Source organism: Leopardus geoffroyi, chromosome B1 (genome assembly GCF_018350155.1).
Source record: "Leopardus geoffroyi isolate Oge1 chromosome B1, O.geoffroyi_Oge1_pat1.0, whole genome shotgun sequence".
NCBI lineage: Eukaryota > Metazoa > Chordata > Mammalia > Carnivora > Felidae > Leopardus > Leopardus geoffroyi.
This window is the reverse complement of record NC_059327.1, coordinates 13,947,049-13,971,345: the sequence shown is the minus strand read 5'-3', so window position 1 is coordinate 13,971,345 and position 24,297 is coordinate 13,947,049. Positions and strand designations below refer to the sequence as shown.

The window sequence follows — 24,297 nt, the reverse complement described above, 5'->3', positions numbered from 1 at the left end:
GTTGATTCTGGGGAGAGAGAATCAGGTGTGGGTGCGAGGAAGTCAATCAGGAGACCACAAACTTATTTTGTGTTTATTAATCACTTACAGATATAACTTGGATTGAAATAAAGTTGTAAAATCTCCCATAAGTTTCCAACTTTAATTTCAAAAGTCTGAAACCTTTCTCTATTGTCTCTATTTACTGATTTCAGGTGTATCTCTAAGTAAATTTCATATAAATTGATAACATTACATTTGCTCGGAACTTACGTACAGTAGACTTTTTGGAACTCGAAAGCACATAACCTAAACATCTGAAAATCGTGCCAATGTGGTCTTTTAGTATAAACCAAGTTTTAGTGAATCTCAAATAAAATAGAAAATACACATCATATATCTTTTTCTTCTAGATTTTATTTAGAAGCCTGTTACGTGCAATGCACCATTAAGAGATACCAAATAATATATATGGAAAGTATTCCATCAACTGTTAAAGCACAACACTAATGCTTTTATTTTCATTTTTGAACCCTTGACTCTGTTCTCAAAGAGGCTACAGTCTAACTGGGAAGATAAAGCACACACAGAAATAGTATCACATAAGGCGGTCTGTGCTGAGGGCCGCGTGAATGGTATGAAGAAATGAAGGCAGTTTAGAAAAAGATTCCATCTGGATGCATCTGAAATGGTGGTTGTCATGCCAAGCTCTCATCAGCTACCTTCTCTCTCCCCATTTAAAAAGCAGAAATACACATTAATTTGAAGGAATCCCTCTTAAATGTCCTAATAGGTGACCATTTCTCTGCTCTATTATGTCTACCACACTCTCAAAAAATCAAATAAAAAATCAGTTTAAGTGAAAAACTATGCCCCAAAAGCGCCTTTCAACATCCGAGGCTCCAGCGTTCCCCCAGGAGGACTTGCTCTGAGTTCCCCTGGTCCCCGCCTCTTTGCGGTACTCTACCAAGCCCCAAACCTGGCCAACGTGCTTTCCTCCCCCTGCCCCCCGCAACTCCTCCCCCCCCCCCCACGCATTCTTCCAAACGACAAAAACTCCAGGACCTCAGAGCTGAAAAGTTTGCCCATGGAAGTCCTGCAGCTGTTGTCAGATATCTGGAGATCACACTCATGGAAGGTTTTAGAATGTTTTATTTCTATACCTTTCGAGCCTCAGGCTGGCCTGGCTAGCTCATCCCCCGTTGTGACTTCAAGCATCTGCCTCCTGAATCTGACGTTTTAAGACAGATGACAGATCAAAGAAGACCCACTATTTTCTACAGTGGAAATCATTCTCTGGCCAAGGCCATAGCAACTGCTAATATGTCTTTGCCCTTCTGAGTTTCTAATAAGCATTTGGAATATGCATCTGGAATAAACCTCTCACCATTATTTCTGCTGCAGCTGTGTGCTTGTTTGGTCCAACAAAGCTACTATTCCTTCTCTCTTTTTTTAAAGTTCATTTATTTATTTTGAGAGAGAGAGAGAGAGAGAGAGAGGGAGAGAGAGAGAATCCCAAGCAGGCTCTGCATTGTCAGTACAGAGCCCAAAGCGGGGCTTGAACTCATGAACAATGAGATCATGACCTGAACCCAAATCAAGAGTCGGGTGCTTACCTTACTGAGCCACCCAGGCACTCCCAAAGCTATTATTCTCTAAGTAACTTGAAAAACCTAGTTCCCAAAGAAAATAAAACCATCCTTTCGAAGTATGCTTTCTTTTTGAAGCTCTAAGTGATGTCTTTGAGAAACTACTGATTTTATAGCAACTTCTACCTGATTGTTTACACTATATTAAATAAGCCAGAATCAGGTTCCAAAAGTGTTCCTGGGATGAAAACCTAATTTTACATGATACGTTTATTTGATGATTCAACTAATGGCTTACAAGAGAAAGTTGTAGCACTTCATATAACACTTCTGTTCTTTACATCAAGTCTTGAATCTCCGAAATTACTTCCTTTACCATAAATATTATGTGATATACACAATTAGGCTTTTACGCATGAAAATATTCACCCCACTGCTTGGGTATGCACCATGGTCATTCCAAAGGTATTTTCTCCGGATTTCTCTGATGGACATCCAGAAATACAATGATAAAAAAACATTAACTTTCCATAAAGTATAAAAAAAATACACAAAACATGCTTTCGGCCCTTCCTCAGACATTTACAGCTTTATAGTAACACATCTAACCTCAATGAGTATCAATCATGATTGTGTCTAATTAGAGCGAAATAAAGTGCTCGCATGCCAATGATTTGTAAGCCTGTCCTTATTTGATCAATTTTGCTAATTTTAATATTTCCAAGTGTTTTTAAAAATACAAAGATCTAGACTTTATGACGCTTTCTGCTGTTGCTGTAAAAGACAACATTTCATAATGAAAGATATTTTTTAAAAATTTTTGCATTTCTGGGGCGCCTGGGTGGCTCAGTCGGTTGAGCGGCCGACTTCGGCTCAGGTCATGGTCTCACGGTCCGTGAGTTCGAGCCCCGTGTCGGGCTCTGTGCTGATGGCTCAGAGCCTGGAGCCTGCTTCGGATTCTGTGTCTCCCTCGCTCTCTGCCCCTCCCCCGTTCATGCTCTGTCTCTCTCTGTCTCAAAAATAAATAAACGTTAAAAAAAAAAAAATTAAAAATTCTTGCATTTCTACCCAAGCCGTAATTTAAAATCCTGTTTCAATGTGTGAAAATGGTAGTTACTGTCCTTGCTCTTAATTTGTGTCCTTAATGATTTCTACCATAGGTAGCATGCGCTCTGACACCCGGGGACAGACGAGAAGCAAATGGCTTCACAATCTCCCTTCTTAATGTCTGCTTTCTTCAAGGAATTTCTAGGCACTCGGCATTTTAAAAAGTAGGCTTCAACATCCTTGAAGTAGAGTAGACATCTTTACTTTATCACAACTAAGCCGAGACACGATGACATTGGTATCACCGGGCTAGACGTTATCACAGAGGCCCCAGAATACAGCTCTACAGTGAAGTACTCACTACGCAAGAAATCAGGGCCGCGAGGATCTATCTCTGCCCATAGCTGGCTCGAAGAGCTTAAACATTTAACAATCTCTTTGACTGGTAAGTTTTCTTCATCTGTAAAACAACAGGCTTTGATTCAAAGTCAACTCATGCTCTAAAGTGTAATGACTTTTTGGATTCTACAATATTCACTGTAGATTGCAGTAATTCAGATCTCATTTTCCCACGGACTTAGATAGAAATATATACGATCCTTAATTGGCAGGGCCCCTAACAATTTTGTTTCAAACCCCTGTGCCCCCAAAAGAGCCCTTTACTCTGTCTGGAAGGAAATACGAAGATCTTTATAAATCTTAAGAGAAAAACTGTTCACTCATTCCCGTGGCCAGCTACATAAAATGCAAGGTATATATGTGGTCTGGCGTTCAGGTATACCCAGAACCTCAACGGGCCTTCCCGACTTTTCTCTCTAATAATTCCCTTTCCTGTTCCCAAAGCTCCAAACTGAACACCAAAGCCTTCCCATTGCCCATGTTTTTTTTTTTTTATTCACGGTACTATCCTTACCTAGAGACTGTTCTCTGTCTCCACAAAGTCAAGTTTTACGTAATCCTCAAGCCAGGGGGACATATACTTATCATCTCAACTGGGACGATTTGACAGTGAAAGGGGATGTTAATTGGGTGGGACACGAGGACACCAGGAATCTATGGATCTCTTTTCAATGGTCGTATCTTATATATTTGAGCAACATGTATAACGGGTTTTATCTCTCTTACCAGTCTGAAATAATTCAGCATTATACTCCCCTCAAGGTCTAGCATATATAGTAGGTGCTCAGCAAATATTCGATGAATGGCTGAGCTCCTAGGTATGTCTAAATCTGGTATAGTACATTAGGTTCTTTCAAGTCGGTTGCATACGTTCTAAAATCAGTGCCATAGTTCACACAGAGAAGAACCACGCTCCTTGGCCACGCCAGAGAGCCATCTCCCTCGGAAACGGCCACGTTCACACACTATGGTGGTTCGTCCTGGTATGAAACTTCCCTTCTGCCAAATTCACATACGGTGTCGTATGTTGGGACAGATTCCCTATCACCCACCACTTGGTGCTTTGGTAACAGCTACACGTCTAAGCCTGAATCGAGATCTACAGAATTCTGTTTCCAATCTGTGAGGAGATGTTTCGTGAAGAGCCTTGTTCTCCCTTGGCAGTCTTACACCTCAGGATCAAGAGCTGGGAGATTACTTACTATCCAATAGCCTTCTGACCACCCTGAATCCCGAAGTATTTCATCCATTCCTTTCTTAGGATATTGACTAATTTCTAGTCATACATTCTAGACGCTGTGGGGTCCAGATCTGTACTCGCTGATCTTTGTATCCTCCGAGCGCCCAGAATAACATACGTAGTACTCACTCAATGAATATGGGCTGAATTAATTTTAAATCGATAAGTAACTTGAAATTGTGCGGCAGCCTTACTTACGTGGAAAGGAAGAACTTCTGTGGCCCTGCTGAAATGTGCTTCAGCTATACAGTGAGTCATGCCTGCTTTGTCCACGTATTCCAACTCCTTAATGTACAAAAATCCCATGAGATAGATATGATGAGTCCTCATGGTACAAAACACTCTATCGTTCAGAGAAATGCAGAGCACTGTCCAGAAAGAGCTGCTAAGTGATGCGGCAGCTCTTAAACCCACACATTCTGACCACAGGACTATCTCGGTTCACACAGCCACACTGCAATGAACTTGACAGATCTGGCATGCATGTAACAGGAGGTGTTACCAGTCGATAGCTACTCTCATCCCCGAGTGCCACAGGCTACAACAGAAAACGGCCCCCGGGGTCTTAGGCGTTTCTATTAATTTTCTGAAAACAAAGGGAGAAAAGCTTTCGTGATCTGCTTTCAGATACAGACAGACCTAGCTATGTCAGAGTCGGGTAAAAAGAGAAAAATTAAAACACAACTGAGAGAAATAAGGAATTTAGAAGCAGAAAGTGTTAAGTGCCAAAGTATCAGCACGGCACCGCATTCATCACGAGCACATGTTACAACGTCGCTACATAAACGCATCGAGCTATTTTGGGGACACAATATAAGAGGCTCTTCATCGTGCCGAATGTCCACCTGGCGATGGACTCTGGGACTGACACAGAACGTCTTACGGATTAAACACAAGCACTTTTAAAACCTCAAACACACTTATTTTTTTGTCCAAGTATATTTCATGATACCATCTTTAAATGCCACGCACAGGATTCGGATGAAAAATTAAAACTTGCACTTGATGCCAGTATTTAAGGTCCCTTCATTACCTATACAGTTTCTACATTCTTTCTTTGTAACAGTAATTGAATTTAAGCCTCAACGGGCTCCATTCCCATTTGCTACGGGTCTGGAGGCATGAGAAGTATGTAGCATTTATATAACAGGAAGTATCTAAAAGCATTCTGCTGAGATTTCCTTCCCCCACACCCCCTTCCACACCCAGTCCTTAAACTGCCTTCAAAGGCCTGCTGTGTTCTTTAAAAATTAAACACAAGTTACTAATAGAAATAGTGCACCTATCCCGTAGTGTGTTTAGATACCACATCTCCACTCCAGTTGCATTTAGCCCGGCTTCAACAGCTCCTCCAGCCTAACCCCTGACCCTTAATGCTCAAATATTTTAATGCCGTGCAGGTCAAATGTGCTTTTCTGTTGTTATCAGGGTGGAATTTCGGAGGAAAAGAAGAAAGCTTACCAACTCGGCTTTCCATTCTCCACATACCAAACCCTGATCAAGAGGCCTTTCCACCGTTGGACATGAACGTGGCTCTGACTCTCCAAGTCAGGAGAGGCCCTCCCCCGCCCCCGCCCCCCCGCCCCCACTCCACCTCTCTAACCCTTGCTCCCTCACCCACCTCGTATCAACTCTGCCCAACCTTGGTTTGAGTTCCCACGGGCGTTTACCCAGGACAAGTAAGTAATGGAATGTGAGGCGCACGGGCTCGGGAATGTTGGTGGATGGGATATTAGAGGTCGGGATCGTTAGCACACCGTTCCAATGAGTCTAACATTCATCAGCTATCCGTACCCTCTGGGACAGCACCTAGTAACAGCTGGCAGCACTTTTGGTTTATTAAATGTCCAAAGTGTGCCTTTTCTACAGGATACCACTGGTCAAGAAAAAAATCATTATGGTAACGACAGTGTGGATGTCACCACACTGGAGGCTGTCATACAGAACTGGCACACTGCCAGCTATAATTTGCCTGGCTTTTGAACAATCTACCTATGTCCCCAGAAGCCAGTGAATGTCAAAGAATACCCAGAGGTCTGGCTCCACTGTGGGGCATCCTAACGGGTGGGTCAAGCTGGCCTACCCCTGATCTTCTCTAGGACCCGTACCCACAAGAAAGGACAAACTTCTCCGCCGGCTCCGAAGCCACGTAAAACTTGCCTCCAACGGTATAGACTGGCTTCAGAGTTTCCCCAAATACTCCTGATTTTTACACAGGCAAGAATCTCTAACTTAGCTGTAACTTTCTCTGTCTTTTAAAGACTGATTCCCAATCTCTTCTTTCCGTTCCCACCTCTTTCTGACCCATTAAAAAAGGGTCAAGTCACATAACGCAGAGGACGCTGACCTGCATTAAGTCCTAACGCTTTGCAGGCAAAAGAAAAGGCAGTTTAAGGTTATGAAACGTTACTAAACGAAATTTAGAGCAGGAAGTGAATTTCTTATATGGACCTTCTTAATTGCTGCTTACAGAAATTATTTTGTCCAAACTGCGAAAGAGAATTTTAATTTCTGTTCCATTTTCTCATTACCCTCAAAACCTCTAAAAGTACCATTTTGTTAAATTGAGTCAGTCCCAACTGAATACAGCAATCCGGTAACTGGGCTCAACAGTCCGAAGGAACACTAATGTCATTTTATCTGAAATTAATGCAACCTGCAACATTGACCAGACCGCTCCCTCTAATCCCGCCACTGTATTTTATGATTCAATTCTAAGTATAATTACGTCGTAAAATTACAAGGCACCCAATAGCTAGGTCACTCGTCGCTTTTGCCTGATGACCTCGAAAACACCCCACGTCTCTTCCCAGAGCTGAACACATCTAAAAGCCACCCTTGCTTACCCGGAGTTAGGCTCCAAGAGCTCGTCGGCGAGCCAGCCGGTCAGCGCACAGGGTGCTGACCTGGTGAGGCCCCCAGACCAGATGGCGGAAGTCTCGCCCTCACGGTTTACGGACATAAAGGTCTCTGGTCTTCCCCACCATATGGCAAGCTTTCCGCCGTCATTCCGTTCTCATTACCCTCTCAGCGGTGGACTCGGGGCCTTTCTTCCGGAGGCGAGGGAACACATTTCCCAGCGGCATGCCCGGGCCAGGCAGGAGCGCGGGTGTGGACCAGACAGAGAGCGAGGGCTCCTCCCGCTGGCACGTTTTCCAAGACGCTCAGGTTGTGATCTCTCTGCGGCCAGGCGGAGGGGTCTGGCTGCTTCACTCTTCATCTGCTGCCACTTTTCTTCCCATCCGGAGCCCCGTCCTTCCAGCTCACGCAGGAAGCAGTCCTACGGCGTGGCCCCGGCCCCTCCTGTGCCTCATGCAAGTCGCTGGCTGTTGGAGGGCTTTGCGGTGCCAGGCACTCAGGCGAGACGGCTGCTCCTCCCTGAAGCCATCTCACCTCCCCAGGGCGCTCTAGAGAAGGACAGGGATCCAACACCAGAAACGAGGCCTGGTGGAGCACAGACGAAAGACAAAGATGTTCGAAAAGGCAAAGGCCTTGATGAGACCTTGAGACTGTGGAGGAGACTCCAAGCACCTGCCACAGGAAGCAAAGGGCCACCGAAGGCGCAGCTGCACGAGGGGAAGACAGCACTGCTACGGGACGGGGAGACGGGCAGGGAGAGGAAGACTTGATCCGGGAGTAGAGTACTTCCTCCCGAGTCAGACGACCTACACGGCCCCCGGAAAACAGCTCTGCCAACTCAGCAGACCACGACAAGGAAAGGGAAGGCGAGACAATGTGAGACAGGTGGCGGTAGCGGGTAGCACGTCAGCAGCTCAGCGCAGACGCTAAGACAGTCGACGGTGGCTGCCGGAGGGATGAAGGCAAGGGACTTGTATCTCGAGTCCCCACGTTGCCCGCCAGTGCTGTGCAATCAAAGCGAAGATGCCGGCCGAAATCGTGCCGAGTCATCTTTGTAATCAATGGGAGAGGCTACAACTGTTCTATGACCTTGGAAACCCGCTATTCAAAATAGTAAAGGCTCTCCATTAAGGGAGAGAGGGACGAACAAAACAGTAAAACGAATGTTGACTTAGCATGCTGGGAATGAAAGTGTTTATTTCTTCGTAAGAAGCTCAAAAGTGCTTGGAACAAGGGCTTGCCTTCTTTAGGCTGTATCACTTAAGATACGAAGAGAGAACCTTTTCCATACCTTGACAAACTGTCACGCTCTTTTTTGTTTTTAATTTTTTTAACGTTTATTTATTTTTAAGGGAGAGAGAGAGACGGAGTGCAAGTGGGGGAGGGGCAGAGAGAGAGGGAGACACGGAATCCGAAGCAGGCTCCAGGCTCCGAGCTGTCGGCCCAGAGCCCGACGCGGGGCTCGAACCCACGAACTGTGAGATCATGACCTGAGCCGAAGTCAGAGGCTTAACTGACTGAGCCATCCAGGTGCCCTGTGTCACACTCTTGCTAAGTCTGGATTGGCTGCCAACATTTTACTCTTTGTCATTTCATGATTATCTCCAAGAGCTCCTTTAATGCGAAGATATTTGGTGGCATCACTTCCTCTGGGACATTTTGATCCTTGCCTCCTTTATGCCAAAAAACTTGCCTTCACCAGATTCCTATAGCTCCCTATCTCCAGTATCTCCAATGGCGGCCAGGTGAAGAACATTTGCCTGGTCAGCTATTCCTTCCCCAACTCTGTTTCTGTTCAGCTCCAATCCCTCAAGGTTATTTGCAGAGTGTGGTAAAAGTTGCTGCCATTCTGCACATATTAGTCACTGTTACTTCTGGCTGTGATGCCTGGACATTTTCTAATGCATGCTGTATGTCATATCTGTTCCAAAATTCAGCTACAGAAAATGCATGATCTCCAGCTGTAGCATCAATAACCTGTCTGGAAGTCCATTTAAGGTCCTAGGTTTTATAAGAAGGAAAAAAGGAAAGAAGGAAGGAAGGAAGGAAGGAAGGAAGGAAGGAAGGAAGGAAGGAAATAAACTAGCCTCTACTGGCTGAAATAACTCCTTGGTTCACTGGCTCCATTAATGAAGTTGTGTCTGCTAGTAAAACTCAAGTTTTCCCATCCATTCAAGTCCCCAAGAGAAGCAGGGTGACTTGGAGCATTATCTAACAGTAGCAATCATGCTTCAAAAATTAAATTATTGTGCCTACCTCTGGACAAGAACACAATGGAAGCAAGTTTTCAAACAATGAGATTATAACCCAGGATCTTTTATTCGCCTGCCAAGTGACTGGTCGAGATGCTTCTTTGTGTTTTTTTTTAACGCTCTGCGATTCTCAGACTGGTAGATAAGCACCAGTTTTAATTTAAAGGAGTCCTTGTGTTGCCTCCTAATGCAAAAGTTACTCTGTGCCTGACTCCATTACAGCCACTTCAAGATCTTACGTCTTTTGTGGCACAAGTTCCTGATGGGGTTGCCTTCCAACGTGTGTCATCAACTTGAAACAGTCGATGATGGAGATCTTCAGTGGCCTTCCCTAATCCTTGCAATCTGCTATAGCTTCACCTGATGGTCCAACGTTAATCAACCCATCCCTTCTCGGTCCTGCTGTCAATATTCTCAAATCTTCTGATACATCCAATTTCACTTCCAACATCATCACCTTTCATTTCTTTGCTGCACTTTCATTTTTGTTGGCCAATTCCCCCTTTCAACTATTCGTCCTTATAAAATGACATGCGGGTTGGGGCCTGGGTGGCTCAGTCGGTTAAGTGTCCAACCTCGGCTCAGGTCATGATCTCACAGTTCGTGGGTTGGAGCCCCACATCGGGCTCTGTGCTGACACCTCGGAGCCCGGAGCCTGCTTCGGATTCTGTGTCTCCCTCTCTCTCTCCCCCTCCCCCGCTCATGCTCGCTTGCTCTCTCTCTCTCTCTCTCTCTCAAAAATAAATAAATGTTAAAAAAATGTTTAAACGACCTGTGGGTTTACCACTACGACTACACATTTTGTTGTCTGTATGTGAACAGAATTAACAGACACAAAGTGACTGGTCGCTGAGAGCTGGAAAAAGGTGCTGTGCTTTGTCACTGGTCATGGTGCACATCTGTTATTTAGGCAATGACCTGAGCACTGAGCAAAGTCCACACTACACACAGGCACAGCTGATCGACTGGGGTAGCTGAAGTGCGAACCATGTTGCCACAGAACTGCTATCATTTAAGTAAACCACGGTAACGTATGTATGTGCGCATTACAATCATTCAAAGTGAAGACTGCCTAATTTCATTCCAAACTGTGCTTAGAAATTATTCAGGCGAGGGGTGTCTGGGAGGCTCAGTCAGTTAAGCATCTCACTCTTGATCTTGGCTCAGGTCATGATCTCACGGTTCACGAGTTCAAGCCCCACGTCAGACCCCAGTCAACAGTGCAGAGCCTGCTTGGGATTCTCGCTCTCCTTCCCTCTCTCTCTGCCCCTCCCCACCTAAGGCGTGCGTGTGTGTGCACACGTTCTCTCTCTCCCTCTCTCTCTCTCTCTCTCTCTCTCAAAAAAAAAAAAAAATCTTTAAAAATTATTCAGGCCCACGAGGCTGCAAAATTTAAAAATCTTATTGAAACAATGAAACTTCAGGAAAAATTAGAAAAGAACCCTAAAGTCTGACCAAATAGGTCATAGAAGGCATGTGGAAAGAGAAGAGAGGAAAAGAAGGTGTTACAATAAAATTTCACTATACAGTACATTAACTGACAAAATTAACTTACTGGGATTGAAGTATTTTACAAAGAGGAATTACACCACATCTCCCAACAATCCTCCACAATGCAAAAAGACAACTTTAAGAAGCAAGAACAAATAAAACCGTGTCCCAGGCCTTTGGGATAACCAGAAGGCTAGAATGATTTCTGATTATCTATATATCTATTAAAAATAAATAAATAAACACCATAGCCCAGTGAGTTGCCGTCAGTTTAGCTGTAACGCTTTTTTGAAAATGCAAACCCTGGGGTTCAAATATGATTGATACGTTAGGGAACAAATAGAACGTAATGAAAGTTCTCCATGTGCTTGCGAGCCTCCTCACCTGTAAGAAACAGTAGTGGGTAAATGCAGAAAGCGGCATTTAGCGCGGCAGAACCGAGCTGGGAGGACTAGGAGACGCGCCCACACCCCTCAAAATTCTACCAGCTGCCCGGGTTCACTACAGTTCTGAGCCACCGCCGTCCAGGTCGGCTGTCACAGCTTTCCATCTGGTATCATAACCCACGAGCTACAGTCCTTCCTGGAGCCACTCCCACAAGCAAACACCAGGTCTTTCTCTAAAGCACCATATTTATTGGAGTATTTATGTGTATTTCTAATGACTCAACACGGGCAAGATGGCGCTACGGTTTTTATCAGGTTCCTATCTTTTCTTTAAACATGCCATTGACACTTTTTGAGTGCTGTACCCCGTTAGGGGCTGAGTTGTGTGTCCCCTCTGCCCCAAATGTGTATGTTTAAAACCCCCCAGTACTTCTGAATTGGAAATAGGGCCTTTAAAAAGGTAACTAAGGTAAAAGGAAGTCATCCAGGGGGGACCTAACCCAACACGACCGGTGTCCTTATCAGAAGAGGACATTAGGACAGAGACTCACAGAGGGAAGACCCTGTGGGGACACAGGGAGAAGGAGGCCGTCTACCAGACAAGAGACAGATGTCAGAAGACACCAACCGTTGCGACGACACCTTGACCTCTGGCTTCTGGCCCCCAGAAGAGAATAAATCTCTGCTGTTGAAGTCATCCAGCCTGTGGTATTTCGTTACGGCGGCCCTGGCAACCCATCGCATGCCCCCAAACCCATCTTCCCCACGGGTGCTGTGGCTTTTATGGTGCGATCTGGCACAGCATGATGACTTCTTAGGAAGGCATATGCTGCAGTAGAGCAGGAACAACGGGACTCTGGGAAAAACGGAGCGGAAGAAAGAAGGGGGCGGTAGCTGTGGTCCTGAAGCTCGGTCAAAGTCAGCGCTCAGCGGGAAGGCCCACTGAAATGGAGGGGCTAAAGAGAGAACTACAACAAAGAGGCAACCTTAAAAGTGCATCCTGGACACCAGGAGGCAGTCTTGGAAAGACAACTGTGTGGGGGGAAATGAGGTTAAAAAAGCGAGTCGCTCCTGGGAAAGCGCACGGTAAAGTTTTACAAAAGCTAGAGGGAAATTGCGAAACCTGCAAGGAAAATAAAAAACAAAAAACTTCTCAACCACTGAGGGGCACGGAAATCCTTCCCGTCGTCCCCAAGTCATCCAGTAAAGCAAGGACACGGTCAGAACCTTGCCAGACACCCCCTAACACGAGAGACCAAAGTTGACCTCCCCAGCAATGCGACAGACAGACATCGTGTGCCCCCTGACACGACGCATTGCGAAGGACACAAGATCACTTCGGGAGCATTTCTAGCAAAAATGCACAATCTGAACCTAACCATGATGATATATCGGACAAACACAAATTGAGGGACGTTCATTATACCAAACAAATGACCTATACTCCTCCAAAATGTTTAGTGCAGGAAAGACAGGTACTGAGAAACTATCCCAGGAGAACAGAGAATAAAGAGACATTACAACTAAATAAAACAGGTGAGTATGAATTGTAGAGTGGACTGGGGGGTGGGGGGGAAATGTCCTATAAAGAACCGTAAGTAGGGCTAAAAATTTAGCACAAGTCCAATGAAGTACATGAAATGGATCATCGGACTGTGACTGTCTAAGAGAATGTCCTTGTTTTTAGGAAATGCAAACTGAAGTGTTTGGGGCCGAAGGGCATCATGTCTGCAACTTACTGTCAAATGTTAAGAGCATGAATGTCAGAGCAAAAATTAGTGTGTCTAAGGCAGTGGGTGTGGCAGGGAGGAAAAGGGGAGGAGAGAGAGAATGATAAAGCAAACACGGTAAAATGTTAACATTTGAGGAATGTGGATGAAGGGTAAACCAGGATTCTTTGTACTCTTTTTGCAACTATTTAGTAAGTAGGAAATGATTTCAAAATAACAAGTTAGAGAAAAAAAGAGGGAAATTGTGCCCAGGCTTCCAGTGTGTACTTTCTGGACAAGGCCTTGCTTCATTCACCGGGGAAAAAAGGCCATGGCAGAGTAGACAGGAGATTAATTAAAGAACAAAAAAAAAAGAGAGATGAAATTTCACAAATAACATCAGCATATCATCTAAAACTCTGAATTGAGAAATTAAAAAAAAGTAACCTTGTAAACTAAGCAGGCTCCATAATACAGGTTGGAAAATTCTGATTTAAAACACCAGCCTTGCCAGGTAGCACAGGGAGAAACTATTGCCTCTCGCTGGGTGTCCCACGGACAATGACTATAAATAGACTCTGTATTAGCCTAGCAGGCTAATAACCTCTGTATGAGGTTCCTCCTCATACAGAGAGGAACCAAGCAAAAAGTTTATATGACATTTTTTTTTTAAGTACATGGTTTTCCAATGTGTATTTATTTTCAGAGAAAGAGAGAGAGAGAGAGAGAATCCCAAGCAGGCTCCTTACTGTCAGCTTAGAGCCCAACACAGGGCTCGAACTCACAAACCGTGAGATCACGACCTAAGCAGATATCAAGAGGCAGACACTTAACTGACTGAGCCACCCAGCCGCCCTGTAAAGTACACGCTATTTGCTTTCAAATGCACACGGTCTAACCAGCTGCCAACAGAGGGAAGAATGACGGAGCAACTCTTACAAAACTCCATTCCGGTACTGCACGGGACCCAGGCGCCCGCATCATCCCTAGCTCATTATAATATTACCTAAGCTAGTCTCCCTCCTGCCCATCACTCTCCTTTTCAATCTCTCCGACCACACTCTTCCAGAGTCCGAATTCTAACATACGCCCTCCACGCCACCACACCTTTATCAAAACCCTGTGAAAGACATTTAAAAACAATCAGGTTCAAAAATCTTACCCTAAATATGCAGCGTCTCCTATCTAGTCTTCGGTTTCTTCTCCAAACTTGTTCTCCAATTCCCCTTGAGCCAAGGCTGGCCACCACGTCTACGCTGACCCCTAACACTCGCCCTGACGGTCCTCAAAGCCCACCTGGGGGCTCACGAACTCCACGAAGCCTGTCTTCACTACCTCAACCCTCTCCCTCTCCTTGGAAGAAATAGTAATTAGAACTTGCTGCACGTAGCAGGGTGGGGGGTGGGGAAGAAGGAGGAAGGATAGAGAAGCCCTAGAGTTCTTATTTTTTTAAATATCGACGATCTGAGTCCTGCCCGTCATTCTTACCCCCACTTTCATTCTTGTATTGCTCGAGCTTTGCAAGTACTTTGGCACATGCTTATTCTACAATCCAACAGGATGGCGCAGCTATCGAAGCCATTACGGTTCTCGAGGAGGCGTAAAGCCAAAGGTGGCGCAGGGAGAAGCGGCGCTTGTGGTCTGACAGCAGGAGCCAGAGTGTGGGCAGGGCAGCACTGGCAGGCGCGGTGCTCCCAGCACACAGCCATTGGCAGCATAATCTATCCCTCCTGGGGAGGGAGGAGGGCCTGAGGGGTAGTCAGCAAATGCTGCCCACGGACAGAAGGGTGGACTCCGTCTAGTCCAGTTCAAATGATAAAGAACTGTTGGTTAGATAAATCTAAGTTAATGAAATGTTGCCACGTTTTCAAGGACAGCAGTAACGAAGGGCACATCTCTATTGGAGACGTACCCATTCGGTTGCAGGAATGGAGATCCTGCTGGTGAACACAGAAATCCAGCACTGGGGAAAATGCAAGGGTTGTACCTGACCTCTGTCTCCTCTTCATTCAGGACAAGGGCTTCAAGATCATTTCAAGATATTCTCTGGGGGTGACTATGTGTGGGGATGGATGTTAACTAGACTTCTTATGGTGATCGTTTCACAATATGGACAAATACTGAATCATTATGTTGTACGCCTGAAACTAACATAATGGTGATGATACAGGGCAATTACATCTAAATTTTAAAAGTTAATTTTTTTAAAAAAAAAGGAAAGAAATTCTTAGGACTGCAGTCCAGTTCCACAAAACCAAGAGCTCAGCTCAAATGAGAAAAAATTTTCAATGTGTTTCTTCTTTTATTTTCCTCTCAAATAGAGAGAAAAAGTAGTCGAAAAGAGGACACCTACAACCCTCCAAACGTTTCTGAAGAGAAAATTCATCCCAAATCGAGAGGACTACGCGAGTAGCCAAATTCATTTAGGACACCCTGGTTTGGGAAAGAGAGAGCTTCTTCTAGAGATTCCAACTTGAATAAGAAAGTCCTTGTTGCAACAAGTTCAAACCCGGGGACAGAAGCGGCACGGGCACACGATAATCCCTCTCCGAGCTGAGAGCAAGAGCCAGGATATGTGCAAAAAACAAAGACGTGCCGTCACTCCCTGAAATCCGGAGCCTACTTATTTCGGTTAACAGTGCCATCTTTGGAGAGGAAGAAGCCACACTCAATCTAGCAGAGAAATGGAGAAGGCAGCAAGGAATGTAAACGCGGAGTTTGGTAAACATTACACTAGCTTACCAAGAAACAGAGCCGTTTCTCGATGTTCGTTCCCTAAGGTTAAAATGGGGAGGGGAATACCGAAGCAGCATGATAACCTTAAACGTACTCGCTTAGTTAAAAATCTAAGTTCCACATCTACAGGTTTCCTATTTTCCTAGTGTACTGGATTACAATATTCCTTAGCAGCATGATCAACATGGGATCTGTCATTACCAAATTAATTTGTTTGTTTTTAACAATATTCTTCTTATATTAAAAAAACCCCACACTTTGGCCCACTCCAGTATTTTCACCTGACGGGGGAAATATGCACACCTAAAGCCCTGTGGGACAGCCACGATCTCACACACCACATGTATCTTTTGTACTCGGCGAGGTAAACCAGAGTTTAAGGGCGGTTTTAGTAAGATCACCTAACCGCAGGACTATAATTTCACAGAGTTCTAAAATTTCTTATAACCTATTTTTACTTTTTTTGACTATTCAAAACAAAAGGATTATTCAGGACAATCATTCTAAGTATTCATTTTATAAAGCCTGTTCCCATTCATACTGAACAATGAGACAGAGTGAAATTTATTAGCACGTGCAAATATATACTTCGCTGTTGAAAAAGTGTTTCACCGTATTGTTCTTGTATTTGCCTTGATATGCTTTCATGTTTGTCTTTATGAAGTTTCAGAAAACAGACTTTTATAAAAGAAATAAGTTATTTGCAGAACCCTTTGTCTTAACCTCACCCCAAATCTCTCAGCATAAGATTTAACGGAAATGCCAAATAAAATATGCCAGAAATTTCTGTACCATCTTCAACTTGACTCTAAAGTTCCGAAATTTCATTCTTTTTTTACAAGGTTTTTAAGCGAAAAGTTGAAGAGGTTTTACCAGTGACAAATTTCTGAAATTCACTTGGTGCCACACACTTTGGGTCTCGGTGAATGGAGAATCTGTACCAACACCAGAGTAACCCGAGTGTTCCTGACGACAGATGCGAAGGCTCCCTCCGCTGCCCTCAACTCTACCCTGTTGTGCAGTTCCTTGTGAGGAAAATAACAGGAGTTACAATAGGAGTTGGCATTAACTCGGAAAACCGGTCAAAACACAGACGAGCTCTGTGGCTGTGGACAAATTACTTGGTCTCTCTGAGTCTCCACAGCCTCACAGAAAATACAGATTATGCAACTTTATGTTTGTGAAAATCAACTGATGCTATACATACATATAAGCATCTGGGATAGAACTCAAAAGTTCCTATTTCTTTCTCTTCTCTGCAGAAACACTGAGATTGGAGGGGTAAGAAAAGCTTGCCTGTGATACCCAGTAGATCTGAAATAGTGGTTCTTCCAGTGTGGTCCCAGGACCAGCAGCACTGACACGAGCAGTGAGCCTCTTAGAAATGCAAGTTCAAGGTGTGGGCCCCAGCTCAACCTCCCGAATCAGAATCTCTGGGACAAGCCCAGGAAGCTATGTTTTATTGGCTTTCCAGGTGTTGCTTAAGAACATTAACGTTTGAGAACTACAGATCTAGAAATACGAAGCATTTCCATGCAGCATCCTCTTGTGATTCCTTATCCCACGTTCTAACCCATGCTTCCTCCTCCTTCCTGCTGGTCACCCCAGCTCCTTCAACTGCCCAGCCGTGTAGCTTCAACTTTTGACTTCAGTGGCTCACCTCCCAGACCACAGCTGGTTGCTACCCGTCCTGGCACTCCTCTCCCACTGACAATGTGGTAACTGTCCCATCACCACCCCCGGCACCACCCTGATACACAGACAGACACCTAGAAGGGCCTGGTATTCACCCAAGCTGTACAATGCCCTCATGGGCAGGCCGGCCTATGCACACCCAGACCCGAAGTGAGCCTTCCCCGTTCTGTCTCAAATTACTATTCTACCAAATCCACGGCACCTGGGGCATGGAAGAATCCCCAAGAACTCTGAATGTCCTATGCCTCACTTTTAAGGCTTTTCTTGGAATTGTGTTCCAAGTCAAGTGACGAAGGTTTGACAAAACTCGCAGTTCTGTTTACCATAACTGAGTCCACACCCGCCCCCCTTTCTCTGCCCCAACTGTAGGAAGTGCTCATCCAAAAACCCCTCAGCGGACAGACAGACTGCCAGTGTTCTGGAGGCAGCTCATCACACTTGAGATCTTTTCCATCATTCTGCCCCAAATCAAGACAAAGGGAGTCTCAATCCTGCAAATCAATACGGTGGACACTTGCCTGAGGTGTTCAAACTAGTAGCTGCTGGCCTGGTCTGAGAGCATTAGCCAGTCGAGGAAGACACTCCATCATCTGTGATTTCCAAGGCCTGGTAACCTCTATCCTCCTTCTTCTGATTCTCTGGAATGCTGTCCTGTCAAAGTCCAGTTCTACCAATACCCAAGGCTGATAATTAGAATGAAACTAGCCCAATTTGCTTGGGTACAAGAGACGAGCTCTCTGCCAGCAGATACTCACCAGTTCCCATCAGCACCCACTCAGATGAAAGCCAGACTCAGGGGGAACAGAAGACAGAGACCATCACCCTGGCAGTGAATTGTTCCAGGGGTCTCTAAAAGATAAGCCACTTCAATTTCTGCCTTGGTGGAGTCCGGAGTAGACACAAACCAAAACTGGCACCAAGATCTTCCAGCTATCGATGAAATACCCAGCCGAGGAGTTTAGCCCTACAAGTATCATCGTAAGTACTTAAAGACCTCAAACCAAAACCTCAAAACCTGGGGAACCGTGTGTATCTCTGACAGGTGAAGTCAGAGATATGCACTCAACAGATATGACAATCTGAGGTTATATTTTTAATTAAGTTCACATCAGAAAATTACTCTGTTTCACCCTATTTGTTCCAGAAATTATCTGTCAACTTACAGTCTGACTACTGCTACGTGCTTTTATTTCCCTGCATTATGTCCAGCACTGAGTATAATGATATTTTTACAGCACTGAGTGTAATGATGTTTTTAAGGCTTTGTCAATTTCAAAAGCGGGAGAATTGGTTTTATTTCTCATGTATCTTTTTTTTTTTTTTTTTTTTTTAGTTTATTTATTTTGAGAGAGCACACATGCGAGCAGGGGAGGGGCAGAAAAGAGAGAGAGGCAGAGAGAGAGAGGGAGGAGAGAGAATCCCAAGCAGGCTCCACATTGCCAATGCAAAGCCTGATGCGGGGTTCAAACTCATGAACTGTGAGATCATGACCTGAGCTGAAATAAAGAGCTGGACACTTAACCGACTGAGCCACCCAGGCGCCCCTCATGTATCTTTGATTACTAAAAAAGTTGTACATTTTTTTCACCTTTTTAGAAAATGGACACACGCCTTTCTCCTTTTTAGAGATCATTTCGTTAAACAAACTGCTGCAAGGCAATTTTGATAAACATGTACTTTTTACTTACTCTGTTCAGACACTATTAAGAACAGGGCACGGGTGCCTGGGTGGCTCAGTCGGTTAAGCATCCGACTTTGGCTCAGGTCATGATCTCACAGTTCATGAGTTCAAGCCCTGTGCTGACAGCTCAGAGCCTGGAGCCTGCTTCAGATTCTGTGTCTCCCTCTCTCTCTGCCCCTCCCCTGCTCATTCTCTCTCTTTCTCTCTCTCACAAAAATAAATAAACATTAAAAAATGTTTAAAGACAAAAAAGAAGAGGGCGGAAGGCAACAAAACTTGAAACAAAACATCTTGATAAACGATCCTAAATAAGCAGTATGGCAAAACAAAAATATCAAAAAGCAGTCTGTACCTTAAACAGGGTAAATTTAGGGGTGGAGAAAAGAACATCAACTGATCTGATGCTTTATTTTACAGACCTAGAAAGCTTGTCCAAGGTTATTCAGCTCAGACGGCATTTCCCTTGGCCCTTCAGTCTAACACTCTTCCTACCACATCACGATCTCAGCTCGAATCCCCGAAGGAAATGGAGTCTTTGCAGTACTAGGCTGTCATTGCCACAGTGATTGTACCTGTTTAATGAACATACACTTCTGGACAAGAAATACCGCTCACACAGTAGGAGAAAGCCCACTGCTCATCATAGTGGACTTCTCTTCCTTCAGCAGCTTATATTAGCACTCCTTCTCCCTCTTTGAGGGAAGACCACATGCCCCCTCCCATGTGGCTATGGCTACAACCTCTATGACCGTCCCACTCCTTAGCAAGCATGTGACCAGGATGGACCAATCATATTCGGTTGCCTACAGTGACTGCTACATACATTATAATTTCAATTATCATAAAATATGCACAAATAAATTATAATTAGAAGATAATATGCAAACAAACATTACTTTTAAAAACTGGTTATATGGATAATTATTTTAAATTCCTCTTTAATACTGATGATCTATCAGGGAGCCTGGGTGGCTCAGTTGGTTAAGCATCTGACTTTGGCTCAGGTCATGGTCTCACTGTTCATGAGTTCAAGCCCTGTGTCGGGCGGGCTCTGTGCGGACAGCTCAGAGCCTGGAGCCTGCTTCGGATTCGGAAAATAAAAAATAAACATTAAAAAAAAATTTTTTTTCAAATACTGCTGATCTCTTCTCTTTTCAATAATAAAAGAAAAAGTGTTTGCCAGATATATGTTCAAAAAAGCTTAAAAATAAATACTGCCTGGAATTTTTAAATGTATTTAAAAGTCATTTACAATCAGGGACGATGAGGCAATGGTGATCCTAAATGTTTTATTAATGCACATTTAACCCCTGAAAAAAGCCTAGGAGGGAACAGGCAGAGAAACTCACCACGGGGCTACTTAGTAGCTCCCAGTGCCAGGATATGAACCATACTCTCAACGACCAGGCTGTCGGCTTCTCAACTGTGGGGCTAAGTTCATTAAACCCTCTCTCTACCAACGGAGTCCAAACTCTAAAGAAAAAATCCTACGAGCACACCACTATCTTGCCGATGGCCATGCTTCCTTGGGTTGGGATTTTTTGATTCAGATTTCATCAGCTAAATAAACCAAATCTAACCAGTACTTAGATATACAAGAAAAGCAGAGTGGCTTTACAAATGCCCGAGATGTTACTGAGGTGACACTGTTTCCAATTCAAAAACGATAATGTTTGTTTGTAATTCTCTTCTAATTACAACACAATCTGTACATGCAACGAATAGCATTCCACGTACAATCAACGTCATTAAACAAGTCTTGTCCTGTTATAAACAGTATGGAAACAACTGAAGCCAGAATAATCTCTCATTAGTAAGACATATCATGAATGAGTAATGACATCTGGGCTCATACATTTTCTCTCTACAAAAATTTCAATTAGTCCTGGCAGCCAAGGCCTTAATTATTACTTTCAAATATTAATTTTAACCTTCAAAGAATGATTTAGCAATGCTCCAAAATTCTGAAATTAATGGCAAGCAGTTTTCTTCAAGGTCATTTCAGTACTAATCTATTAATAAAATCCTCTCTAAATTTGTAAATTTTTTTTAGTTTGCAACTGAAATACTACAACTGGATACTAAATTAAACACAGAAGTTTCACAGGAAACAGTTATGCCTTATTCAAGTCAAAACGGTCACATTTCATCAGACTCTTACCTTACATTCTTATCTCTGCAAACACTTCAACGCATACATTCACATCAGAGGAAAAGGTCCCTGATTCGGACTATGGAAACACCTAAAAACTAAAGTAATGAATGAACTAACCAGCTATTTAAAAGAAGCTTGCCTTTGTTGCTTTCGAATATTACGTAACTCAAAGTAGGGAAACAACTCATTCAGAATTTCTGAGGATGTGCCGATGGCATATCCACAAGTTCCCATTCACACAGGATTCTGAAACAGGTGCCTGAAGAAGATACTGGAGAACAGTTTATTCTAATTTCCTTCTCTATGTCTCTGGATCCATTACCCTGATTTCATATTCACTAGCAGTTTGGCCTTCCCGTTAAGGAAGAGTTGACGCCAAGAACGTCAATCCCGTGCAAAATCAGGGCTTCGCTCAAAATGCGCACCGTTTTTAATTTTATGAAAAACTTTCAGTGTATCTCATTTGGTATCCTGGAAATGGAAGTGAACATAATTCTTGCCTGGACAAATGCTTTTCTATTATTAAAAATATATACAGCTGAAAGAATGATCATCAGGGTCCGCTATTTTATAGTGGACTCCCAATCATCTAATGAAGTTCATATATGTACTTAACAGAGTTAGCAAATGAGTTCATCTCTAGGATGACTCTAAGAAATTAGTTAACGACTTCCTGGAGCACGGTGTTGATGATTCTAGGCAGCAGAGAGCCAAGGCCAGGATGCGAGTGAAGGGTGTGGTGGTGCCTACACTGGGCCTGTCACCTACACCCACTATTAATAAATATTCGATGACGGCCAAGTTAATTTTAACACTAATTCAATGAAACATAATTCAAGAAGAAAATTAGCCTGTAGAAGTGAGCATCACATTATCGATTCCAAAACCGGATGAAAGTGATTGGGGGAAAAGGCTTGTTGCTCCCCCTTCTACCTGGTGATTCAATTCTGGTGGTGACGGGATGAGTTTCACGGCTCATTCTTGGCTGCAAATTGGATTTTTTGATGCTTTGCCTTATACTGCTCATTCTGGGGGTGAAAACCCTGCCTTTTCCTTGTTTTTACTTTATATAGAATTTATGGAAGAAGCTGAACGTTCTCGTGTGTTGCTTTACAGGATACCGAAGAGTAAAACCACCCAGCCCACACCCAAACACCCTCGGGTAACATTAGCCTGCTGCTGAACCTAAGCCAGAACATACACCGCATGGCTCTGTTCCAAGGCTTTTCATTCTGCTGCAGGCCAGGTGATGTACCTGGGGCAAGGGTCTTCAAATCCACAAAACAGACAGGGCATTTACAACTTTATTTAAATATTAAAATAAGCACAAATAATATTATTTACAAGAATAGAAGACCGGCACGGATCTTTAGAAGAAAATAAGAGATTACCAAAAAAGTTCCCTTTATGGAACGATTCCATACACACACACACACACACACACACACACACACACACACATACACGCTTATGCACACATACCCTTTGGGTTCAATCTTCTTCCCATTAAGAATAGTTTGGTGGAAAACTTAGAGAAACACAATATTACTCTATTAGCATACATAAACCGAGGAGTGACGCGGAAAAAATAAGTTCTCTTGATTCAGAGGAGAGACGGGAGGCAAACTGATCCCTGTTAACAGTATAGCTTCCAATAAGGGTACATTTGGGCAAAAAAAAAGTTGTGTTTATCGCAGTTCCGTCTGGACCATAACGACGACAGTCACAGCGATACTGAACATTTATTGGGCCCTCCCAAGGCACTGAGGCCCCAGGGCCAGCGGGTATCATCACCCTCACACTACTTGCCCAGCATAGCCCCACTAGTGTGTTTCGTCCTCTCTGCCCAAAACGTTGGTCTCTGAGATAATTCCCTGGCTCGCTCTCTTACTTTCCTATCACTTTTCTAAAGTTTTCTCCAGACTGCTAACCTCAGTCACCTTACCTTTCTGTATTTTTCCTTCACGGCACAGATGCATCTATGTATTTCTTTATCTGTTAAACGTGTGTCCCTCTTCTAGAGTATACAGTCTGTGAAGGCAGGGCCCTCTGAGAATACACTTTTCGCTATACTATCAGAGCGAGTACCAGGCACACAGCCGGATAGTTACGTGTTTGTTAAATGAATGACTACTAGACTGCAACTGTTTATTCAAAAATGTATGAGACATGAAGAGGGCAGATTTGTACCTCGGCATACTTATACACGCCTCCCAGTACACAGAAAGACATACTCTGGGGGTCTCCACAGCGGTGCCACGGTCTGCCTTATTTTAGGAGAACAATACCATTTTGCTACCTACAGAAATGCCAAATATTTTGGGGGCGCCTGGGTGGCTCAGTCAGTTAAGCATCTGGCTCTCGATTTGGGCTCAGGTCATGATCTCATGGTTCATGAGTTCGAGCCCCATGTCAGGCTCTGTGCTGACAGCATGGAGCCTGCTTGGGATTCTCTCTCTCCCTCTCTCCTTCTCTCTCTCTCTCTCCCTCTCTCTCTCTCAAAATAAATAAACTTAAAAAAAATGCCAAATACTTTGAAATATGCTTGTTGGTGATAGAAATGTGAATCTAACCACTCTGGTGATAAATAAAAAAACAAAACAAAACAAAAACCTGACACTCACTAGAAGGTAGCAGAGAACCTAGTTAGTCTTGGAGGATGTTCTGTGTTCCTTGGGTGGTGGCAGAATGCTACCGACTCAACTGTGTCCCCCCAAAATTCATATGTGAAAGCCATTACCCTCACTGTGATTATACACAGAAGCAGATCTTTAGGAGTCAAGTAAGGTTCAATGACGTCACAAGGATGCAGCCCTGATCTGGCAGTGCTGGTGGCCTAAAGAGAGAGGAATCTTTCTCTGTCCATGCGCACTCAGACAGAAAGGCTGTGTGAGGACACAGTGAGAAGGTGGCCTCTGCGACCCAGGAGGAGAGCCCTCACTAGAAATCCAATTGGTGGCGCCTTGATCTTGGACCTCCAGCCTCCAGAACTGTGAGAAAACTAACGTCTGTCGCTTAAGCCACCTAGTTTCTGGTATTTTGTTACGGCAGCCCGAGCCGACTAAGACGTAGGGGATGG

The 24,297-nt window shown here is 44.0% G+C and overlaps 1 protein-coding gene across 3 annotated transcripts in view; it reads right to left on the bottom strand.

Moving 5' to 3' along the window:
- WWC2 (WW and C2 domain containing 2) overlaps positions 1 to 24,297 on the bottom strand; it is a 208,383-nt gene that overhangs the window by 132,257 nt on the left and 51,829 nt on the right. The window lies entirely within an intron of this gene.